Raw genomic sequence first — 15,529 nt, 5'->3', positions numbered from 1 at the left:
AAGACCTGGCAGGCCCAAGCGTGTAGTGAGGGTCTGTTGGGAACGTCTGGCGGAGCCTCTGTCAGAGGGACTTTCAACTCGCACCTCCGGGAGGACTTCTCCCGGGTTCCGGGGGAGGCTGGAGATATGGAGGCCGAGTCGGCTTCGTTCTCGGCCTCTATTGTCGATGCAGCTCGCTCGGAGCTGTGGGCGTAAGGTCTGTGGTGCCTGTCGCGGCGGCAATCCCCGATTGAAAACCGGAAGTAAGGGATGCCGTCAGGCTAAAGAAGGAGTGCTATTGGGCCTTATTGGCTCGGGGGACTCCTGAGGCAGCTGACAGGTACTGACGGGCCAAGCGTGCTGCAGCCTTTGCGGTCGCAGAGGCCAAAACTCGGAGCTGGGAGGAGTTCGGGGAGGCCATGGAGAAGGACTATCGGAGCCTCAAAGAGATTCTGGCAAACCGTCCGGCGCCTCAGGAGGGGGAAGCAATTCTTCACCAACACTGTTTACAGTGCGGGGGGAGAGCTGCTGACCTCGACTGGGGACGTTGTCCGGCGGTGGAAGGAAAACCTTTAGGATCTCCTCAATCCCACCGTCACGTCCTCCGAGGAGGAGGCCGAGGCTGGGGACTCGGAGGCGGACTCATCCATCACCCTGGCTGAAGCCACTGAGGTGGTTGACAAGCTCCTTGGTGGCAAGGCTCTTCAACATCGCATGGCGGTCGGGGACAGTACCTCTGGACTGGCAAACCGGGGTGGTGGTCCCTCTGTATAAGAAGGGGGACGGGAGAGTGTGTTCCAACTACAGGGGAACCACACTCCTCAGCCTCCCTGGTAAGGTCTATTCCAGGGTAATGGAGAGGAGAATCCAGCCGACCACAGAATCTCACCTCTGCTGTTTGCAGATGATGTTGTCCTGTTGGCTTCATCAAACCAGGACCTGCACTGTGCACTGGGGTGGTTTGACCAGTGTGTGAAGCGGCTGGGATGAGGATCAGCTCTTCCAAGTCCAAGGCCATGGTTCTCGACCAGAAAAAGGTGTCTTGTCCTCTCCAGGTGGGTGGAGAGTCCCTGTCTTAAGTGGAGGAGTTCAAGTATCTCAGGGTCTTGTTCATGAGTGAGGGGAGGATGGAGCGTGAGATTGACAAGTGGATCGGTGCAACGTCTGCAGTGATGTGGTCACTGTATCGCATGTATTGTGGTGAAGAGGGAGGTGAACTGAAAGGTGAAGCTCTCGATTTGCCGGTCGGTCTTCGTTCCTACTCTCACCTCTGGTCATGAGCTCTGGGTAATGTCAGAAAGGACGAGATCGCCGATACAAGTGGTCGAAATGAGTTTCCTCCGCAGGGTGTCTGGGCGTCTCCCTTAAAGATCGGGTGAGGAGCTCAGTCACACGGGAGGAGCTCGGAGTAGAGCCGCTGCTCCTCCACGTCGAGAGGAGCCAGTTGAGGCTCGGGCATCTGTTCTGATGTCTCCTGGACGTCTCCCTCGGGAGGTGTTCATGTCCCACCGGGAGGAGGCCCCGGGGAAGACCAGGACACACTGGAGGGACGATGTCTCTGGACTGGCCTGGGAACACCTCTGGATCCAACAGGAGGAGCTGGAGGACGTGTCTGGGGTGAAGGAAGTCTGGGAGTCCCTGCTTAGACTGCTGCCCCCGCGACCCGACCCCGGATAAGCACAAGAAAATGGATGGATGGATGGTCTATAAGGCTCAGCACCACTATGTTAAAGGATATTTTTGTTTACAAAGCCCTTCAAAAGAAAATCCTGCAGCCTCAGTGAGACTGAGGCTGATTTGTTAGATCAACAAACTACATGCATAAGGCCTAATAACAATGACAAGGTGTAAAACAATAAATATGTATTTCTGTTGATCATTTAGACATGTTTATGTTGTTTTGTTGTATTTCAACAATCATGTTGTAGCAGTTAATAAATAAGTTCAAAGGTCATTCAGTCACATGTCTGTGCTGCTTCACTAATTCTCTTCACTTCACTTTAAGAATCACTCATTTTGAATAATTAATCAAATAAATGAACATACAGTGTCCAACATCACTACCTGGAGTAGACCCAGGACCATGATTAACTTAAACACAGAACACACAGGTCTGTATTTTGAGACAGACACAAAAGTAGATTTCATTAAGGAAAGTTATTTATTTAAAACTTTGTCAAGTCTTTATTTTCGGAATGCAGGTTCAACTTGAAAAAAACAGGGAAACAGACACAAGGCTCAACTCGGCTTGAAGTTTTTATTGGAATAATTTGATTCTTTTAGTAGCAGTAGTAGTAGCAGTAGTAGTAGTAGCAGTAGTAGTAGTAGCAGTAGTAGTTAGTAGTAGCAGTAGTAGTAGTAGTAGTAGTAGTAACGTAGTAGACTAGTAGTAGTAGTAGTAGCAGTAGTAGTAGTAGCAGTAGCAGTAGTAGTAGCAGTAGTAGCAGTAGTAGTAGCAGTAGTAGTAGTAGTAGTAGCAGTAGTAGTAGTAGTAGTAGCAGTAGTAGTAGCAGTAGTAGTAGTAGTAGCAGTTTAGTATAGTAGCAGTAGCAGTAGTAGTAGTAGTAGTAGTAGTAGTAGTAGTAGTAGTAGCAGTAGTAGTAGTAGTAGTAGCAGTAGTAGTAGTAGCAGTAGTAGCAGCAGTAGCAGTTCAAAAACCTTTAAAAGTAAACAAATGTGTAATGATATTAAATTTACATTTCACAATTTCATCAGTTATATAATCAATTTTAATTCTAATTAATACACTTCAATTATAATATTTATAATTTATATATAATATATATATTATATATATATTTATTATATTTTAGTATACATTTTATACATGAACTTAAATAGCTACAATTTTTAACCAATCATTTCACCAATAATTTAATCCTATAATTAACTTTTTATACAGTTCTAAATGAGTACATGAAATATAACACTTTATTATTTGAAGATAACTTTTGATACATTGTTTTTTAATTGCTAAATTAAAAATATATATATATATATATATATATGTTTTAACTAGAGCTACTTTAACTTAGAATTTACATCATTTTCTCTAAATCAGATTTACTACTCTATAAATAAACAATTTAGCTATTCAACTTAGCTCCATTTTGGCATCTTCAATCTTAAATTGAATTTATTTACAATTTCTTTTAAACTTAAAACTAATTTTAAAGGTAAATTTCCTCACCAGTGTCTCTGTTTCCTTCACATTCCTTGGTTTGGTTTGATTTGTTTGCACACCTGGGCCTAATGAAATGATTCCAGAGACACACCTGGTTACCTGGTGTTTTGGTCTTGCTGCCACCTACTGGCCAGACTAAAAATAACCTCATCAACTCATAAAAAGGGGAGGGGAGAGGGGAGGAGCGGTGAGGAGGAAGAGGAGGGAGCAGAGGTGAGAGGAGACAGGGCCCAGGAGTGGAGGTGAAGACTTGGTGCAGGGGCTCGGCTTTTTGACTTAACAATGTTTGACAAGTTGTTCCCTGTTTAGAATTTTGTTGGCTAAAATAAAAAGTACCATTATTTATAACATGCTATACAGTGATTAAAAACAATTACACATTTCCTTCCACAATACACTAAAAGTTAAAATATTATGTAAAGATTCAAAGATTTTTTTAAAATAAGTTTGGGCAACCCAGCCCTATTGTATTCTCACATAACATGACTACTCATGTCTAACAGTGCACCAGCTGATAAGAAAACAGAACAGACACATGACGAGGGGAGGGGGAAGTGGCAAGATTCACTACTGGTTTAAAAAATCTACAAACATACATACTATATGAAAACATCAGTAAATATTGAAAAGCTGAGAAAAACAGGAGATGAGTTGCTCTGTTGTTCATTGTTGTCTGGTCGAATGTGGCAGGCTACAGTTCATCTTCTGCTTCCACTCACAACATCTTCAACAGATCACATCTAAAACACTGGATTAACAGAAAATATTAACAGAATGTATCACAAGCTACAACATAGTATTCTGTCCTGTTATGTTTTTACCTACTACGTCTTCTTCTTTGGACTCAGGTCATCATAGTGTTTCTTCACCAACTCAAACTCATTCTCAAAATCTGTAACAACAATAAAGAACAATGGCTAATTCAGTGTGTTGACTTAGAAAATGTGTGTGTATGCCACCTAAACAGGTTACAGAGAAAATGTCTCGCTTTAATAACACAATAATAGATTTAATAATACATTCTTAGACAGGCAGGAGCAGACTGACTGAGGGCACTGGAGCAGGCACAGACTTAATTCATACTTCATAAGAAAGAGGCTTGTTCTATTTTTTGCATCCGCAAGAACAAGAACAAACTTATTTTGGGCTTGGACATTTTATACTTTTTACATATTCATGTACTGTCATGGTTCATATTTTGTAGTTGTAGTTTTTGCTTATTTTAGTGTATCTTATTCCTTTAGTGTTGTGTGCCCTTGGTCTTATTTTGACATTTGTTCTGTCTGCTTGTTATTTTGAGTTTTACTTCCTGTTTGTTGATGGTTTGCCCCACCCTAATGTGTTATATACCCTGTGTTCTTCTCTGCCCTTTGTTGGGCCATTGTCATTGTCAGTGTCTTGTCTTGTTATGACAGTTTAGTTTTAATTTGGGGGTTTTTGGATTTATGGATTTTTGTGTTTCAAACTCAACTCAACTCAAACTCAGCTTCATCTGCAGTCCTGCACTTTGGGTCGTCCCTCTGCTCTAAACATGAACATGTACTGTGTGTCTTCTGTGTTTACCTGGGAATAACTGTTGGTCTGGGTTGAATGACACCTCAATAGATTCCAGCAGAGTGTCCCTCAGCTGTTTCTGAACATCATCCTGTTTGATCAAACATGTGTGAATAAATGTAAAGTCATCTTAAAAGACTTCATTACAGTAATGTACCATCAGTTCATTCAGTAGAGCCAACACTTTATCTTTGGCTTTGTCAAACATTGTGTTCTTTACTTTCTTCAGGTGCTTTTCAACTGTATCTTTCATTTTCTTTAAACTGCCGTCACCTCTGTGCTGTGCTGCTTCTGCAATTGAAAAGTATAAAACAGTCTTAATAAACTGTAAACACGTGTTTGAACATGACATGAAACACTGACCTTTGTAGCATTCTTGCATCGTCTCTTTCACGGTCTCCGTCAGACTGCTGTGGATGATCTTTTTGCGATGGAGAATATCTTGGCACACTTTGGTTGTAACCTTGGTTACCTTATAAAACCAAACATGTCAATAATAGTGAACTGTTCAAGTTATTTTGTATGTCATCATGTACATGATGTAATACCTCACTGCTGATAAATGTCAGATGAAGTTCAAAATTCTGGTGCTGCTGAATCAGTTCGCTTTATGTCAAGTGAAAATGCACGAATTACTCCATATAAAGGTCCAGAATTTGTATCATTTCTAAAAACAGAAAAGGCCCAATGATTAGAGCTCTGGATTAAAAGTACACTATCTACGTCTCCTGATGAATGGACTATTCATATTCGTACGGGAATGTTTCTCTGAACTTTTCATCTATGCTCTCAGTCAGAGAAGATGATAATGTTGCATTGAGGTCGATTTGTCTCTTTTTTTTGTGGACGCCATCGTTTTCCAATGCCCATCCTTAGTGGCATGTGAAAACTACTCCCACCACCTTTCTGCTTCTTAAAAAGACACAAAACAAGACAAATTCAGACACTGATGTGAATGAAATGATAATTCATGTTACAGATGTTCTTACAGGGTTTAAAACCTGGAACAAAGCCTTTTCACACTTAATCTTTGACTCCTTCACACCCTCACTCAGGCAAGTGTCAAACTCCTGAAACACTTTGTCCATGGACTCCTGGACTTTCTGAAGCTCTCTGAGTATGATTCCAGTCAGGTTCTTAAACACTTGTTCAGTCTGATGAGAATCCTGAAATAAAACAGTGCAAAAGAAACAAATAGCTCAAAGTGACACAGAGTGACACAGCAGAGGTGTGTGCATCTGTGTGTGTGTGTGTGTGTGTGTGTGTGTGTGTGTGTGTGTGTGTCTGTACCATATTTCCCAGTTTTGCTCCTTTGATCAGAGACAGAATCCCATTGGCTCCGTGGACATAGTTCAGAGTTTGTTCATGTTGGTTATTTAGATTTTGAAGTTGCTGCTGAAGTTTGTGTATTTCTGTAACACAAATACAATGTAATTACAGATCACCTTTGGGACACACAAGTACTTTGATTTAAGGTTGGGCAATTAATCAAACTAATTTGATTAATTTGGGTTTAATAATTGAGATTTTGAAAATCGTGAAATTGAGGGTTATTATGAAATCAGTTTACTCTTAACTTGCAAAGCAGGGTTAATGTGCAATTACAATTAGACATTTATACAAATGTAATTTAAGGTGGTTTAAATCTTCTTCAATAATAGCAATAATAGCATATGATAAGAATGAAAACATAAAGAGTCATTTGAAAGACAATCAGTTCCTGCTCTGACTTCGATTAAAATCAATTCAAATCTTAATTGTTTACAAAAGGTAAATATACTGGCCAGTCTTACTTTGAGTCTGGATGTTTAATACTGATCATGCACATTTTTTACTCACCAGTTAGAACACGCTCACGTTTTTTTCCTGGAGTGAAAAAGTCTTTAGAGCTCACAGTGAAAACTTCAAAACAGTCATCATTAAATTGTTTCTAGAAAACAGAACAGTCCCTTTCAGGTGAGTACAAAATCTGTTACTGATAATCAACAATAAGCAAATACTGCAGCAAATACTGATGTGTGTTCCATTGTGTGAACATTTACACACATGATAAAGTTTGACTGTAATAGTTACACAGAGTTGACAGTGTCAGTAAACTCACCTTGACTTTGTGAAGTTTATTGAATGTTTTATTCACTTTGTCTTTGGCTTTTGAGTTTCTTGTCAAACTATAATATATAACAGAATATTTAGATTTAATATACAATATAAGCACATTTATACCACTTACTCTTTGTTATCCCCTTCGTCACACTTGGTGCAGATGAAGTAAATCTGTTTACATTCTCCACCGTTCCCCATGAGGTCACATGTTCTCTCCAGGATCTCCCAAGCATCGCTGTCAGATGCTGCTCGGGTAATTTCAGACACAACACATACAGTTGAACAACTGGCCACAATCTGAAACACATTTGTTCATTAACTGTAGAAGTTACACATCACATTTCACCAATATTTTGTAATAAAATACCTTTGTCCACATCTGATCTCTGCTCTTATTCCAGTCTCCATTTCCAGGAAGATCCACTAAAGTGACGTGTTTAAGAATTTCACTGTTTGGTACTTTCACAGTCACACACTTCACCAGGGGCCAGAACCATCCTTTTCCTTCATCGGGGTCACTTCTGGTGTATTTGTGAATTTCCTTAGCCAATGTTTTGGCCTGAAATAATTTGTGAAATAAAATTACCCATCAGATTAAAGAATCATGATAATGTTTTAGATTTTAACAGTCACCGATTTGACTTGCACCATCTTTTTTCTGTTCTCAAGAAATTCTCGTATTTCTTTAAAATATTTAGGCTCCATCAAGTTTTCAGGAGATCTGTCTTTCCACTCATCTCCATAAAGAGCAGTCATTTTTTCCATTATATTCTTCATATTCTTTATTGTCTCTATTTTGTTCATTTAAAAGTTTTTTGGAAAACTTCACCTCATCTTCCCATTCCTTAAAAACATTAAATGTTTCCATTCATTAAAGGCATAACATACGTTCACTGTTACATATATTTCCCAATAAAACCACATTTACCTCTTTAGATATGAACTCTATTTCTGCTTCATATGTATCGTTTTGTGTATTAGCCTCCACTTTGGTCACGACTGTGGTGCGTGCTTGTACTTCTCCAGTGGGTAAAAGATCTTTCTCTTTAACAATGGCATTAATCAAGGAGCTTTTTCCTGAACCAGTTTTACCAAAGACTCCAACCAGGTTTTTTTTCTCTGTACCCAAGTCCCTAATTTGTTTTCTGAAAGAAATGAAAGTTTTTTTATATAAACTGAAACTCAGTTTAAGAAATGAATAATAATGTAGAGTGTTCTTACCTTAAAAATTCATTGAGTTTGGTGTTTTCAGAATTACTCAATGTGATTCGGACCCCTTCCATTATTTCTTTCACCTTATTCAGTATTAAGTCTGTCCAAATACATAAGAATGTTGTTGGATTTGTAGAATAATGGTGGGAATCAAACCAAATATTTACCCTTCAACAAACCTGGTGCAGTGTCACACTGTGTTTCAGGCTGTGGATGTGGAATATTCTGTTCTGAGATGATATGAGAAAAAAAGTTACTCATTTGAGTCGTTCAATATTTATGATGGATATAACGTATTATTTATAAAGTTTATGTACCCTACCATTTCCAAGTGCTCTACTTGAAGATGGAAAATCCTAAAAATAAACACTTGACTTATGTACAAAACTACACCAGACACAGATAGTTACAACTTTCTGTATGAACTAGGCCTAAACTTCTAAGGTTTATAGAAACACCTACTATGATGGCTCCCATAGAGTTGTCTGAGTCAGAGTTCCCCTCTGTTGGCTCCTCTTTGATGTGAAGGAGCTTCACACCTGAGCTTCTTCTGTCCTCTCTGTGACGTGTCAGCGCGACTCTGTGAGGACACTCATTTCTTTAGTGGACATACAAAAAGTTCTACTCACAAAATGATAAAGGAGCCTTAAGTCTATGTTTATTATTATTTTCATCAACTGACATTAATCGCTCCTGAGAAACTACAATCAACTCACACCACACTCCCCTCAAATCTATCTGATGTTGGACTTTGACCTGTGGTGGGAGAACTCTAATGAACAAAGGAACCTACCTGTAGGTACTCTTTAAGTCGGTTTTTGAATCTGATTCTTTGTCCTGCTTTTGGAATTAAGCGCATGAGTTCATTTTCATTTTCTAAAAGGCAGAGAAAACTTTCTTCGTCCATTTCCTCATCTGTATCAAAACACATAATAAAATATTTGTAACATCTTAGGTTATAAATGTTGACATACTGCAACAAACAGCTTTACGATTACCTTTAAATGTCTGAATCAAGTTGGTTAAGTCCCATTCAGTTAAACGTTCACAAACAAAGTCGTCCATAATGCCAACACCGCAACTATGAGGGATAAAAAAGTTCATCAATACCTAATAGTGAAAGGCAGGATAAAGATCAGAGACAAACACAATGGAGAAGCCCGGTTACAAAACAAAAAACTGGTTAGACTATTAGGCTATGACCTATTCTACAGGGATGGAGAGCTGTTACCTGGTCCACTTCAGGGCTGCTGAAAAGACGGAGGAATATTGGTGCTGAATGTTGTAGGTTATTTAAGGAAAACATTAGAGAAACTCCTCCCTTTTTTTTTTTTGTCATTTCACTCTGGTCTGTCAAGTCAGACCAGTGTGGCAGGGGGCATGTTTCACTTAAAAACAGCTCACACAAAATCATAAACACAATTTTAGTTTTCCTAAACTTTCATTTCATTCACTTTCACAGAGCAACTTAGAAGTTTTAGTCCTGCTCTCAGTGACCACAGAGAATCTGGTTTAGTGCAGTGACCAGTGAGGTTCATACTTTACATGTTTTGCACTGGAAATGCTTTGCTTTTTTGTCTAAAATCTGTCTGTATTGTTTGTAAAATGGAAATGTACACATTACCAATTGCAAAGTAGTTTTGCGGTATTTTTTTCAAAATATTCATGCTGAAGAAAACTGAAAGATGTTAGACTAGAAAATACACAAACATTACTTTTCTACTGTAATATGTAATGGATTCTTGAAAATCAAGCAGGACATTTCCTCGTCTCATGTGTATATCTGTGTGTCTCTATAGTCTGTGCTCTCAGCTGAGATTCTTCTTCTACTTGACACATGTGAATTCTTTTGTTGTTAGACTTTTGGTGCTCACAAATTGTAGAATTTTGCCGTTATGTTTGAATATCTATATTGAAAGTAACAGAGTTTGAACCAAAGTCCTTTACTACATGAGAGCAGATCTGTCGTAACAAACAAGGTGAATTCACTGATCCTGTTTGTTTGTGAATGAGAGCTGTGCTGAGTGTTCTGAGAAAGAACCTGAGAACTGTGAACTGATGACAAATGTTCCAAATGATCTGACCTCCTTTAACCCTGTTCAGATAAGCTACATATTTGAACCAAGTTTAAAATTTCAAATGTGACAAAACTACAGAAAAAAAGAAGGACTTTCTAAGTCGTGCAGGACGCACTTGATTCTGAACCACACTGCACTCGCAGTCAGTGTATTTGAGGCGTGTGCCCAGACATTTTCAAACTCAGTACGTTATCACTACATAGACCAGGGGTGGGCAAACTTTTTGGCTCGGGGGCCACATAGGTTCTAAAATTTGACTGAAGGGCCGGACAGAAGACGGGACATGACGTGTTCAGAGCCCGGCTCCATTGCACTCGTATTTACTCTCATGTAGGACGTATTCTGCACTACGCGCTGCAACTTTTAGACATGTAAGTTCCAGAACTCATGAAAAGTGAAACGAGGTCTGCCCCACTGCACATCAAAGGCAAACATGTGTCCCGAGCATTTAGACAAAGTGCCTAGACGACACAGAGGCCATAGTAACGCGTAATCTACTCAAGCCTTTAGGACTTTCTAATACATGGAGTATGAAATTTATGACATTGTTTTACACAGATTTAAAGTGGAAACAGTGCAGCCTTATGTCTTGAACACTTCTACCTCATTCATGGTCCGAATACACCGCCTGAAATGACTCCTGTCAATACTTTCCCACAAAGCATTGCGGCCAACAGAAGACGCCGCACCTCAATGTATATATAGTGCGCCATCTACCGGGAAATGCCGGAAATGCAAGAAAGATAAAACAGCAGTAAGGTTTATTTATTATAATTTGGTCAAGTTCTGTGGGTCAGTTTGAACGGCTGCATAAGGTCACCGGGCACTAAATAACTGGATACAGTATTGCTGCTTGTAGCTGCCTCCAGTTGACGTAGTGTCACTCACGAACTTCAGCAGAAAAAATCCCATGGGCCGAGACAAGATTTTTCTCATAGAGGCAATGTGATCACAAACTGCTCGTGTTCGTCTGACAGGTCACCTACAGCTTTCAAAAATATCGGATTTGTTGGCGATTTTTTATGGAGTAAGAAAGCTGTCAAAAATATTCGTGTGCATAAAATAGAAATCCGTGCATATTTGGCTGTAGTTGCACATAAAATAAATATTTGTAAACTCTCAAATGAGTCCAGTCGTACATAAAATATACTGTGTGTATTTTATCCATCAGAATACGAATTGAAAAATTACGGCGACATGAATTACAATCACAAAATGAAAATTTACGATTACGCTTTCATCAGTACGAATACGAATTCACAGACGGAACTTTACTGTCAAAAATACGTCATCACTTCACAGACATTATTCATCGAGCAGAAGAAACATCGATCAAGATCAAAGAGCAGCTCAAGTTGTAGCAGAGTAAAAACAGAGTAAAAGCACAAGAAGCTACAACAGCGACCAACAAGTGGGTTAATTAAAATCTATTGTAAAAATGTCTTGAATTCGGGAACCGAACGCTGCTGTATAATATTGTGTAGAAACACCTCCTTTGAACGGGAAATTGCACCTATATGTTAGATAACAGAGTGGAGCCAGTTGGCTAACATCCGACGTAACGTTCTCCCAGGGCTAATTAACAAATATCAGGTTCTCTGTATGTTTAGATTAAAACATTCACAGCTCCAGCCACAGCGAACATCAGTCAGTCTGAACCTTCAGCTGCATTTCTCGCATGAAATGCCACCAAAAGGTTCCTCGGGACGCTGAAATGTCCCAGTTTACACCAAACACCAAAACTGTCCTGGTTACAGACGTCACAGCTAATGAAATGTTCCACATTACACTTTAATGCAGCTTCCAGCAACAATTAATGTTCGTGTTTACAGGCAACACCTTGGTATGTTTACAGTATTTACCGGTAAGTAGAACGTCACCGTGACGTGGATGGATTTGCTCATTATAACCCATTATAACTCATGTATAACCCATTATAACTCATGTATAACCCATTATAACTCATGTATAACCCATTATAACTCATGTATAACCCATTATAACTCATGAAAAACCCATTATAACTCATGAAAAACCCATTGTCTGAAATGCAGCTGAAGGTTCAGACTGACTGATGTTCGCTGTGGCTGGAGCTGTGAATGTTTTTAATCTAAACATGCAGAGAGAACCTGATATTTGTTAATTAGCCCTGGGAGAACGTTACGTCGGATGTTTAGCCAACTGGCTCCACTATGTTTTCTAACATATAGGTGCAATTTCCCGTTCAAAGGAGGTGTTTCTACACAAATATTATACAGCAGCGTTCGGTTCCCGAATTCAAGACATTTTTACAATAGATTTTAATGAACCCACTTGTTGGTCGCTGTTGTAGCTTCTTGTGCTTTTACTCTGTTTTTACTCTGCTACAAACTTGAGCTGCTCAGTCTTGATCTTGATCGATGTTTTCTTCTGCTCGATGAATAATGTCTGTGAAGTGATGACGTATTTTTGACAGTGAAGTTCCGTCTGTGAATTCGTATTCGTACTGATGAAAGCGTAATCGTAAATTTTCATTTCGTGATTGTAATTCATGACGTCGTAATTTTTCAATTCGTATTCTGATGGATAAAATACACACAATATATTTTATGTACGACTGGACTCATTTGAGAGTTTACAAATATTTATTTTATGCGCAACTACAGCCAAATATGCACGGATTTCCCAAATACGCACGGATTTCTATTTTATGCACACGAATATTTTTGACAGCTTTCTTACTCCATAATTTTTACCTATTTTTAGATCATAAACTTTTTCACGCTCAAAATCCTTCAGTTGTCTTAAAAAACTGTTTATATTCGTTAGCTCCTGCTCCGCTCTAGCTCCTCTCGCTCTGATTGGACAAAACGATCACGTGATACACAAGCCCGCGCTCCGTGCGTGTGGTCGCGTGCATTCGCGTGTGCCCGTGGGAGGAAAGAGCACTACTGCGCATGCTCGGTCGGCCCACAGTCACTGGAAGTACCTAGCCATGCTAGGCTAATCTGGGATCATGCGCCATTGAGCTCGGCCCATTGATTTGAATGGGCGGCCATTTTGGAATCTGGGGGGTTTGGCTCTGGCTCATATGGCCTTTCCAATAACATATATCACAGGGTGACTTATAAGTGTAATACATGATACACCATCACACGGAGTACTTGCAGTACTTTTACTCCGTCACTTCACATATGATGATATAGAGTAATACTGAGGTTTATTTCATACATGCTTCAAGAAGAATTAGTGCAGTCTTATGTCTTGAACACTGCTACCTCATTCATGGTCCGAATACACCGCCTGAAATGACTCCTGTCAATACTTTCCCACAAAGTATTGCGGCCAACAGAAGCCGCCGCACCTCAATGTATATATAGTGCACATCTACCGGGAGACGCCGGAAATGCAGGAAAAATAAAACATTAACAAGGTTTATTATTATTATTTATTCAAGTTCGGTGGGCCGGATTAAAAGGTTTAAAGGGCCGCATATGGCCCCCGGGCCGTAGTTTGCCCATCCCTGTCATATACTGATGTTGTCAGCCACCCCAATAATAAATGTGAGTAAAGTATCGTTAACTCACATTGGATCTTCTTTAAAATCGACGTCTTTGTCCATGGAGTTCTCACTTTCCACAGACAAACTGCGAGGAAGAGGTTCAGAAGCTCCAACTCTGAAAAAAGAAAGATACACTTCATAGAAAATATGAAATTCAAATATAGAAATGAGAAAGCTTTTGATTTCAAGCTTTGACAAACAAAAGTATATTTTTAAACTGGTGCTTTAATACTTTTATTTGAGTAGATTTTTTTCATGTGGTACTTTTACTTTTCCTTGAGTCATTTTTTGTCTCTGTATCTGTACTTTTACTCTAGTAACAAAACCGAGTACTTCATACACTGGTGGGCGTCACTGCTGAGCTCCAAAAAGCATAAAAATGAGAAAATATTTGTCTGTGCACCTGCTCCAGGCCTGACTCTGCCCAGTGTTGTTATATGTGTGAAGCAGGACTGGGTCTGGTCAGGACTTGGACGAGAGACTCTGAGAACACACATGACAAACAGAGGCTCTAATGCAAACTGTTGTTGTGTCCTTTGGCAAGACACTTGAAATAGTGAGAATGTGTGCACTTTGGATGTCTTGAAATATGCTAAATAAATCTAATGCATTTGTACAATTCACAGTGGGAAAAGGAACGACAACGTTTAAACTAAAACTAAAGTAACAGTAATGGTACAGCTTTTACTTTCAGAGTCTTGAGTCAGGCTGAACAGAAAACTGGAGATCTGTGCTTCAAACTATGACCAGGTTTAGTTTAAATATATTTAGAAATCAGTTTGTCCCTGGGCAGCTGTGGCTACAACAGCATGTGACCACAGAGAATGGACTGTAAAACACTGTGAGTGTCTTGAAAGATGCTAAATAAATGTAATGCATTTGTACTATTCACAGTGGGAAAAGAAAACACAACTTTTACTCAAGTAGGAGTAAAACATGAGTCATTTATAAACTTTGGATTCTTGTGACACACTTCACACTGGAGATAAATACGGAAGACAGCTTTGAAAGATTTTTATGAGTCTCTAATTTTGATTTAAATTGGTAGGATTATAACTAAAACTTGTATGAATATAAATGATAGTTTTACCAAAATCCAGAACCAATTTGCGAAGAAAAGTTTAAAAATGTGTTGAAAATGACAGTAAGTGGAAAGTTCAAACACAATAATGACATCCAAACATCCAAAATGTATCAAAAATTTCAAATTGCATTTTTTCTGACACTTTAAACAGGATTTAAACAAAATAAAAGTGTTTATAAAAGTGCTTATACTTGTATTTGTCAGATAATAATTTCTGTGTGCATTAGAGGAGTTTTTTTTAGGTAACAGTTGTGGAATTCCATCGTGTGATGTCACAGTTTCCAGTACAATTTTAAACCTAAAAAATTACAAATTGGGAAAACGAGTGGACAAGTTTTTGCAGCAATATTAAATATATCGTATTTTTCACTATAAATCACACTTTTTTCATGGTTTGGGTGTTTCCTGCAACTTATACTCCGACTTATTTAAACTATATTAAAATGTTCACAGTGAGGCTCTAGTCTTGTGTGTGAGTATCTGCTGCTCCTGTTCCTCCTGTACCACTGTCACTTCACTCAACTGCACATGTCTCCTGCAGAAAGAGCCTCTGTCCTGTCTGTATCATGTCAGTCGATCGCACCGTTACTTCTGCACCACTGAACATTTAACATTTAAACAAACTTATAAAGACGACTGAGAAGACTTATAGTGGAGCTGTTAAGAACCAAAATAGTTCACTTTTATGGTAAAAGTATGAAACTTTGCCAGATTCCTAACACCCCCAGGACTAATATTTCTGGATATGGAACCAAGTCTAATGTAACACTGGAGCTGAGAACTGCACAAAATGG

General features: G+C 39.1%; 1 long non-coding RNA gene and 1 pseudogene across 1 annotated transcript; both read right to left on the bottom strand.

Moving 5' to 3' along the window:
• Positions 1-3,096: 3,096 nt before the first annotated feature.
• Positions 3,097-4,864, bottom strand: LOC129407626 (uncharacterized). The gene is made up of 3 exons (XR_008631637.1): positions 4,727-4,864; positions 3,985-4,055; positions 3,097-3,911 (listed from the first exon to the last, which is right to left on the bottom strand). It is a non-coding gene; the product is annotated as an uncharacterized LOC129407626 (long non-coding RNA).
• Positions 4,865-4,986: 122 nt separating this feature from the next.
• On the bottom strand, positions 4,987-8,424 carry LOC129407737 (nuclear GTPase SLIP-GC-like; annotated as a pseudogene).
• Between the last annotated feature and the right edge of the window lie 7,105 nt (positions 8,425-15,529).

The sequence above is a fragment of the Boleophthalmus pectinirostris genome, unplaced genomic scaffold (assembly GCF_026225935.1).
Source record: "Boleophthalmus pectinirostris isolate CB_2022bp ecotype Guang Dong unplaced genomic scaffold, ASM2622593v1 HiC_scaffold_13, whole genome shotgun sequence".
Lineage (NCBI taxonomy): Eukaryota > Metazoa > Chordata > Actinopteri > Gobiiformes > Gobiidae > Boleophthalmus > Boleophthalmus pectinirostris.
This window is presented reverse-complemented; position numbering and strand designations above follow the sequence as displayed.